The 10,391-nt window shown below is 37.1% G+C and overlaps 1 pseudogene; it reads left to right on the top strand.

Annotated features, from left to right (window-relative positions):
- Positions 1-6,606: 6,606 nt before the first annotated feature.
- Positions 6,607-7,627, top strand: LOC110259190 (annotated as a pseudogene).
- Positions 7,628-10,391: the final 2,764 nt, after the last annotated feature.

Genomic DNA, 10,391 nt, shown 5'->3' on the forward strand with positions numbered 1-10,391 from the left:
TAGCAGCACCTCATTGTTTGGCTGCATTTCACAATAACTGGAGTATTTGGAAATTTTAGAAAGATAGAGTCTGAGGCTCCTATGCCCTCACCAGGGATTCTAGTATTCTCTGTTTATGCTGCCCCATTGGACACTATCATATAGTTACAAGGCTTTAAATGCTACCTACATTTTGATGGCTTTCAAATTTGTATTTCCAGTCTTCTCCATTGAGCATCAAACTGGTAGTTCCAACTGCCAAACTTCATTCATTTTTGGATGTTTAGCAAAAATATTGAATCTAAACATGGCAAAAATAAAACTCTCGATTCCCATTGTGCCAAATCTGCTCTCTCTTCATTCTTCCTAAGCATAGTAAATGGGACAAATATCTACGTATTACTGGCCAGAAACCTAAGGCCATCCTTAATTACTCCCTTGCCCTCACCTTGAAAATTTTACCTATTTCAAGGTTTACCTCTTCTCTCCTTATTTACGGCTACTGCCAACAATGAGCCACTCTCTACCCCGACATCATCCAATGGCCTCCAAACTTGTTTCCCTCCTCTAACTTTATTCCTTTTCAATCCATTCTCCATTTGGCAGCTAAAAGTGTTCTTAAAATTTTTATTTTTTTCCATTTACTTTTTTGAAATCTTTTAAGAATCTTTACACACTTAGAATAAGATTCAGACTCCTTATCATGACCTAGCCCCTTTTATCCGACCAAACTTCTTCCATTCTCTTCACCCCTGTGTCTCTCTAGGAATGCAAGCATTTAAAAGGTTTTTGCACTGTCCACTTACCAGTAACATTGTCCCAAGTTGTGTTCTTTATTTTCACTTTGTTTCTCAGCTATCATCTATTCAATGAGAGCTTCCTTGATTTTCTAATCTAAACTAAGATCCTCTCCACCCCAGTCTTCTCTATCATGTTTTCATATTTTTTCTTTAATAGCCCTTACTATACATTTTGCTTTTTAAAAATGTATTGTCTTAGTCTCTTTGGGCTGCTATAACAAAAATATTGTGACTGGGGACTTAAACCAACAATTATTATTATTATTATTATTATTATTATTATTATTGTCTTTTGTCTTTTAAGGGCCACACCTGTGGCATATGGAGGTTCCCAGGCTAGGGGTCTAATTGGAGCTACAGCTGCTGGCCTATGTCACAGCCACAGCAAAGCCAGATCTGAGCCTCATCTGCAATCTAAAGCTCACGTCAATGCTGGATCCTTAACCCACTGAGTGAGGCCAGGAATCGAACCCACAACCTCATGGTTCCTAATCGGATTCATTTCTGCTGTGCCACGACTTGGGAAACTCCCAACAATTATTTCTTATAATTTTAGAAGCTGGGAAAGCCAAGATCAAGATGCTGGCAGATTTGGTGTCTGGTGATGGTCTACTTTCCTAGTTTATAGATGCAGTCTTATTGTTGTGTCCTCTCTGGGCAGAAGGGGCAAGCGAGCTCTGTGGAGTCTTTTAGAAGAGCACTATTTCCATTCTTGAGGCTCTGTCCTTATGACCTAGTCACCTCCTGAAGGCTTACCTCCTAGTACTATCACACTGAATCACATTCATCTGCTTTTATGAATCCAAAAAGATATTATTGTGATTTTGTCAAAGAGTGTTCTGCCTAAGTTTTCCTTTAGGAATTTTTTAGTATCTGGTCTTACATTTAGGTCTTTTATCCATTATGAGTTTATTTTTGTATATGGTGTTAGAGAATTTTTTTGCCACACCCATAGCCTGTGGAAATTCCTGGGCTAGGGCACGGCTGCCATCTATATCACAGCTGTGGCAACACTGGATCCTTAACCCACTGTGCCAGGGCAGGAACTCCTCAGAATGTCCTAATTTCCTTCTTTTACACATAGCTCTTCAGTATTCTTAGCACCACTTTCTGAAGAAACTGTCTTTTCTCCATTGTATGTTCTTGTCTCCTCTGTTGTGGATGAATTGACCATAGTGTGTGGGTTTATTTCTGGGGTCTCCTGTTCCATGGATCCATGTGTCTGTTTTGTGCCAGTACTATACTGTTTTGATTACTGTAGCTTTGTAGTGTAGTCTGAAATCAGCGACGATGATTCCTCCAGCTGTCTTCTTTTTTTCTCAAGATTGTTTTGGCTATTCAGAGTCTTTCGTGTTTCCATACAGATTTCATTTTTTTTAATCGTCATTTTTTAAATTAATTAATTTATTTTTAGTCTTTTGTCCTTTTAGGGCCACACTCATAGCATATGGAGGTTCCCAGGCTAGGGGTCTATCGGAGCTGTTGCTGCTGGCCTACACCAGAGCCACAGCAAAACGGGATCTGAGCCGCATCTGCGACCTACACCACAGCTCACGGCAACACCAGATCCTTAACCTACTAAATGAGGCCAGGGATCGAACCTGCAACCTCATGGTTCCTAGTCAGATTCAATGGGAACTCCCCATACAGATTTTAAAATTATTTGTTCTGGTTCTGTGAAAATGTCATTGATATTTCAAATAGAGATTTCATTGAATCTTTTGATTGCTTTGGGTAGTATGGTCATTTTAATAATATTTTTTCTTCTAATCCAAGAACCTGTTATATCTTTCCATCTATTTGTTTTGTCTTCAGTTTCTTTCATTATTGTCTTGTAGTTTTCCAAGTACAGGTCTTTTTCCTCTTTAGGTGGTTTGTTCCTAGGTATTTTATTCTTTTCGATGTGATGGTAAGTGAGATTGTTTCCTTAATTTCTCTTTCTGCTCTTTCATTGTTAGTTTATAGAAATGTAAGGGATTTATGTGTATTAATTTTGTTTCCTATAACTTTGCTAAATTCATCAATGAGCTCAAGTAGTTTTCTTGTGGTATCTTTAGGATTTTCTATACATGATATCATGTCATCTGCAAATAGTGACTGCTTTACTTCTTCCTTTATGGTTTGGATTCCTCTTATTTCTTTTTCTTTTCTGATTGCTGTGGCTAGAACTTCCAAAACTATATTGAATAAAAGTGGCAAGAGTGGACATCCTTATTTGGTTTCTGATCTTAGAGGAAATGCTTTCATGTTTTTCATCATCAAGTATGATTTTAGCTGTGGGTTTGTTATATATGGGCTTTATTATGTTGAGGTATGTTCCCTCTATGTCCTCTTTTATAGAGAGTTTTTTTTTAAATCATAAATGGATGTTGAGTTTTATCAGAAGTTTTTCTGCATCTATTGAGATGATCATATGTTTTTTTTCAATTTGTTTATATGGTATATATCACACTGATTGATTTATAGATATTGAAAAATCCTTGCATCCCTGAGATAAATTCTACTTGAACATAGTGTATGTGAATCCAACATAATGTATTGTTGGATTCAACTTGCTAGTGTTTTGTTTGTTGGTGAAAAATTTATTGTCATTTTAGTATGAGTTCATGATTACGCTGAATGCATTTCTGTGAAGAGTTTTTCCTTGTGACTATGACACCAATTTAACCAGGAAAGCTCCTTGAAGGGCATTAACTGCAACCCTGGGATTTATCCTCCCAATGGCCCCAGTCAAGAAAAGAAAGTCATATTACTCTTTTTGTTCCTGTAAAAGCCCCATTTGCTCTGGAGTAAGGGGTGCATCCCCTGATACCTTAAATGCCCTAAAGAGTTCCCATGTTCTGCTAAAAGGAAATCTTTTGGATAAACCTAGGCTCTCTCTTCTGTGGCAATGATAATCATAATTATTTTCAGACTACTTTCGATAGTTAGATTATGTACATTAGCAAAGATGGACTATGAGGGCAATTAGGTTAATGTTCTTAGGTCACATGACAACCAGAGAGCTTCATATTAGTTTATACATGATGAGGGCATAGACAGGAAGAGAGTGATAGAGAAGGTGGACAAACACAGGGAGGTCAGTATTGAAAAAAGTTGATGGAGCACTAAACCAGGTTTACTATAAAGGAACGAATAGAACAAGACTTAGAAAAATGTCTATTAGTAACAATGGGGGTGAGAAGAAAGTGCCAAGCCATCTGCTTTCCCAATAATGACTTAATGGAAGAAAGAAAATATTTTATTCCATGGTTTATAAAGTCTACCTTTGATAGGGTCTTCATTTACCTCTTTTCCACTAAGAAGAAAATCAAACCACAAACCTTTGAAGTTTTATCTTCCTGAATTCTGTATTTTTTCTGTCCCTTACCTCTTATCCCTTTTTACTTTTAGAAAAATTCTGAAAGACAGGTAATGAAAGTACCACAAAGCTGCTACTTTCTTTTAATTAATATAATATGAAATTAAGGCAGCTTTATAAGGGAGGAAAACTATGTCTGCATCAGAAAAAGTACCCATAGCATTTGAATTCAAATATCTTATGATGTATTAATCCTTATTCTAGGAGAATTTAAAAAATCCATTAGAATTTTTCTGTCATACCTTGAAAAGCTGATAGTCATTGACAATACCAATAACATCAAATGGTATATAGATACCTCTATGCCTGCCTAAATCAGTCTTAGCCAACTTCAATGTTCCTGGGTCTCCAGCTTGTAACTCAACCAATCAGACACCTCTGGTTTTTTTAAGCCAGTAAAAAAAGTCCCTCAAAAGATTGGAGGTGAATCTGTTTGGGTTGAATTTGTCTTTTGTCCTATTCAATTAGAGAATGTGAGAGGAGCAGAAGTGGCAGGGCAAAGCTGTTTGGGAATATTTAAATGGTGGATTACTGTGACTTGCAGCAATAACTATATAATAAAAGTGTTTATTTTTTCTATGAAAGATGGATAATGCACAGAGAAAATAAGCAACTGAAAATCAAACTATTAGTAAACATTTGAATTTCTTAACTTTATTATTATTATTTTTTTTACAAAAGAACCACCACAAGATGACCTTGTATTTGGATTTTATGTGATATTCATGTCATTGTCCCTTATTTTTATTTTTTTTATTTTTTTGCTTTTTAGGGCCACACCATGGTGTGTGGAAGTTCCCAGGCTAGGGGTCAAATCAGAGCTACAGCTGCTGACCTACGTCATAGCCACAACAACCCCAGATCCGAGCCACATCTGTGACCTACACCACAGCTCACAGCAATGCCAGATCCTTAACCCACTGAGCAGGGCCAGGGATAAAATCCTGTTCCTTATGGATACTAGCTGGGTTCTTTTCCACTGAGCCACAACAGGGAACTCCCATGTCTTTGTCTGTTAAAAATTAGTGAATTTTCTATTCAGATTCTCTCATTTCAAATCGTAGACCTAAAGACATATGATGAATTAAATTATGGCTTAGAATTTAATTTCTTAGCTCTTATTCTAAGAAATTTTGTGGAAACTACCTTTTAGCCTTATTTTCCAGATCTCATAACCTTGTGATATATGCACTTTCAAGTACCACAATCAGAGTTCCTCCTGTCTTTCCTGATCCAAACACTTTCCCTTTCTTGCTCCTTCCTAAACCTTTTCTTTGACTGTCCCTTTTTTTTTTTTGTCTTCCAAAAAAAGTTGTCTTCTCATTTATGTTTGGAAGCATTTTATCACTGAATTCTCCAATCTATTTCACTTCTCAGTTAATTAATCAAGACTATCAGTTGTTTTTGTTTCTTTGTTTCCATAAAGGCCACTTGAGTATGTGGCTTTACCACCTCAGCACTTCATTCCTCCTTTACCTTCTGGGTGCCATTGTGTGGACATTGTCCAGTGGACCACTTCTGTGAAGTTTCAGCACTGCTGTGATTATCATGCGTTGATACTCATGCAATGAGATTCATCTTAGCTCATTATTGTGAATATTAATAAGTTGGTGTGTGCATGCATGTGCTTTATACTTGTATTTTCATGTTATTTTTGTCTGAGAATAAGCTGACAACATAAATAAATAAGAATATTTCATCCTTTCTATAAACATATTCAACTGAAATTGACTTTTTCATTCAACATTGACTTTTTTTTTTTTTTTGTCTTTTTGCCATTTTTTGGGCTGCTCCCGCGGCATATGGAGTTTCCCAGGCTAGGTCTAATTGGAGCTGTAGCTGCCAGCCTATGCCAGAGCCACAGCAATGCAGGATCTGAGCCCGTCTGCAACCTACACCACAGCTCATGGCAACGCTGGATCGTTAACCCACTCAGCAAGGGCAGGGATCGATCCCGCAACCTCATGGTTCCTAGTCGGATTCGTTAACCACTGCGCCACGACGGGAACTCCAACATCGACATTTTAAAGTTACTACTGAATTGTTTTTCATCTCATGGTAAATTCTCTCAGCTTTGTGTAAGATGATTAAAACTGGAGATATTTCTTTCTGTGTAATCACAAAATTGGAAATAATCTGAACATTAGGGAAAGGAGGACAAAGATTTTCTTTTTGTAAAAAAAGTTTTTTTTTAAAATGAAAAAATATGGGATATCTTTAATCATTTATCCAAATGCTAACTTATGGATGCACAAAGGAACTCATTAGCTTGAGAAGTTATTGATTGTATCTACAACAGGGCAAATGTCTGAATGAAACTTCAAAACAAAACCATAAAAATCCTACCGTCATATTGCAGTATTTGGAAATGGCATAGATTTTTTTCCCCAATCAGTTTTCAGGGGTTTGACAATGAGTGGGGCATCCTTCAGTTTATGTGCTTCTTTCCTCAGGTATTGGAAAAAAATGAATGATGAAGGAAAAAAATGCAAGTTCTCAAGATTACTTTGTTCTACTGGGTTTTTCTAATTGGCCTCACCTTGAGTTAGTTCTCTTTGTAGTTATTTTGATGTTCTACTTGATGACATTGATAGGCAACCTGTTCATCATTATCTTGTCATACTTGGACTCCCATCTCCACACTCCCATGTACTTCTTCCTCTCAAACCTGTCTTTTCTGGATCTCTGCTATACCACCAGCTCCATCCCCCAGTTGCTGGTCAACCTCTGGGGCCCAGAGAAAAACATTTCTTATGTCGGGTGCATGATTCAACTCTATTTTGTTCTTGCATTGGGAACTGCTGAGTGTATGCTACTGGTGGTGATGTCCTATGACCGTTATGCAGCTGTATGTAGACCCTTGCATTACACTGTCCTCATGCACCCTCGTTTCTGCCATCTGTTGGCTGTGGCTTCTTGGGCAAGTGGCTTTACCACCTCAGCACTTCACTCCTCATTTACCTCCTGGGTACCCCTGTGTGGACATCGTCAGGTGGATCATTTCTTCTGTGAAGTTGCAGCACTGCTGCGACTGTCTTGTGTTGATACCCGTGCTAATGAGCTGACCCTCATGGTCATGAGCTCCATTTTTGTGATCATACCACTTATTCTCATTCTCAGCTCCTATGGTGCGATTGCCCATGCTGTGCTGAGGATGCAGTCAACAGCTGGACTTCAGAAAGTCTTTGGGTCATGTGGAGCCCATCTTCTGGTTGTATCCCTGTTTTTCATTCCAGTCATGTGCATATATCTCCAGCCCCCAACAAGAGGTTCTCAAGATCAAGGAAAGTTCATTGCCCTCTTTTATACTGTTGTCACACCTAGCCTCAACCCTCTAATCTATACCTTGAGAAACAAAGATGTAAAGGGGGCAGTTAAAAGATTAATGAGGTGGGAGAGGGAGATGTGATGGATCACCTGTTTAGCAGCTTTTGTTTGAAGAGTATTATCTATCTTGGAGGGTTCTTCTGGTCCTTTGAGACTTTTTTTTTTTGGTCTTTCCTATGGCCGCACCTGCAGCACATGGAGATTCCCAGGCTAGGGGTCCAAATGGAGCTGCAGTTGTCAGCCTACACCAGAGCCACAGCAACGTGGGATCCAAACCGTGTCTGCGACCCACACCACAGCTCACGGCGATGCCAGATCCTTAACCCACTGAGCAAGGCCAGGGATCAAATCCGCAACCTCATGGTCCTAGTCGGATTTGTTAACCACTGAGTCACGATGGGAACTCTGAGACTTATTTTTGATCTATAACCCAGCAAGTTTAGAAGAAAAGTTCTGCTCCAAATTTGTTGTTCTTTTAAATAAAAGAATTAACCAATTGGTTAACCAATTAACCAATTGGTTAATTCTGGACTATTATCTAGAGATAAACTTTTTGATGTGTACCACTTTAATCTATTCAATATTTAGTGTCTATAGAAATTAGGCAGTGGGTTTTAAAATTAATACGCTAATTTATAGAGCAAATATTAGTATCTATAGAAAGAGAGGGACATACAGCAAAGACTTCGGCTAATGGAGTTTTTGGTCATTAATAGCCATTACATTTACCTAAATGGTAAAAATTATTTGGCTGAAACACACTTTTTCCAAGATACTATATTACATGAGTGTTTTGTTCTGTGGGTCTATATATATATATTATAAAGAATTGCCTGTTCTAAATGGTTCATTCATTCATCCATTCCTTTATTTATCTACTTATTCATTCGTTCATTCATTCAATTCATTGGCTAAATATCTTCAAGATTGTTGGCTTGGTAACATAGATGAATTTTTCCTGAATAGAACTCACTTTCTAGTGGTGGAAATGACAGTGTTAAGATAGAAAATGAAGTATCTGTATAGGACTTAGTTTCCAATGGGCACAATGCTAATAAATTAATGTATCTTTAAAAAAATCTAAAACAAAAGAAGTTTGGCCAAAACCTTGAAAATAAATACCAGATGGTAATTTCTGCAGGAAGGCAATCTCATTACATGAAATAAAACCAAACAAACAGAACAAGTTTAATTTCCTTTAGTTGAGTTAGTTAATGACAAGGATATCGTTTAAATTTAAGGTACCTTAAAGCTTTTCTTTTTAAATATCATTAGTCTTTGCTGTATAGCATGAGTTTTTTTTTTAATGTAGAACATAAAATTGGACCATATTTTATAGTTACCATTCCTTATGGTAGATAATGACCAAAAAAATCACAGCTGTGAGAGATTCTCAATTAATACAGCAGATATAGGCTTCTCTTCTCCCTCAACTTTTTCAAGGTAGTTAGAAGTATATGGATAGTGGGAACAATTTCTAACATTGTGATTTATAGACTGCTAATTCATGAGAACTTGTAAACTGGGAACAATCATGTTAAATAATGTTAGAGGATCAAATATCTGAAGCAGTTAATACCAGGCTCTGAAAACAACTTGATTCATCTAACGGATGTCTTAAAAACTTACCCATTTTTATATATGGATGTGTTCTTATTGAATTCTAAGTGGTATTTACATATTCTTGACTCAAGTCCTATGTCAGATAAATGTTTTATAAATATCTTCTTCCAGTCTGTGGTATGCTTTTATTTTCTAATAGTGTCTTTCAAAGAGCAAGTTTTTTTTTTTTTTTTTTTTTTTTTTTTTTTTTTGTCTTTTGTCTTTTTTGTTGCTGTTGTTGTTGCTATTTCTTGGGCCGCTCCCGCGGCATATGGAGGTTCCCAGGCTAGGGGTTGAATCGGAGCTGTAGCCACCGGCCTACGCCAGAGCCACAGCAACGCGGATCCGAGCCGCGTCTGCAACCTACACCACAGCTCACGGCAACGCCGGATTGTTAACCCACTGAGCAAGGGCAGGGACTGAACCGCAACCTCATGGTTCCTAGTCGGATTCGTAACCACTGCGCCACGAAGGGAACTCCAAAGAGCAAGTTTTAACTTTAATGAAATATGCATTGTTTCTACAAAAAAGCATGCTGGCATTTTGATTGTGGTTGCATCGAATTTGTATACCAATTTGGAAAGAGCTGACATCTTGGTGATATTGAGTCTTCTGATTTAGGAACCCAGTATATATCTCTATTTATTTACATCTTTTTAGTTTCTCTCAGAAGGATTGATGTTTTTATTATACAGATTTTGTACATATTTGGCAAAATTCATCCCTAAGTATTTAATGTTTTCGAATGCCATTGTGAATGACATAGAAGTACAATTGATCTTTGTATATTGACCTTGTATCCTGTGACTGCTAAATATGCATTTTATTTCTGGTAGACTTTTAATAGATTTTTAAAGATTTTCTGAGTACATGATCATGTCATTCATAAATAAGGACTTTTATTTCTCTCTCTCCAACTGTTATTTCTTTTATATTGCTATGTTACTCTGTTGCACTGGCTGTGATTTCCAGCTTAATGTTGAATGGAAGAACTGGGAGCCAAAATGCTTGCCCTAATCTTAAGGGGAAAGTATTGTCTTTTACTAATAAGTATATTAGCTATGCGTTATCTGTGTCCTCTACCAGGTTTAGGAAGTTGCATTTTTTTCTTGCTTTTCTGAGGTTTATCATGCAAGGGTATGAAAATTCTGTCCAACACTTTTTCTGCATTTTGTGAGATGATCTGATAGCCTTTCTTCTTTATTCAATTAATACAGTAAATTTCATTGGTTAATTTTCGTAAGTTAAAATAACCTTGTCTCCTGAGGGAAAAAACCTCTTGATATAATATATTGTTCTTTTAAGGCCATTCTGGACTTCAT

This window comes from Sus scrofa, unplaced genomic scaffold, assembly GCF_000003025.6.
Source record: "Sus scrofa isolate TJ Tabasco breed Duroc unplaced genomic scaffold, Sscrofa11.1 Contig986, whole genome shotgun sequence".
Lineage (NCBI taxonomy): Eukaryota > Metazoa > Chordata > Mammalia > Artiodactyla > Suidae > Sus > Sus scrofa.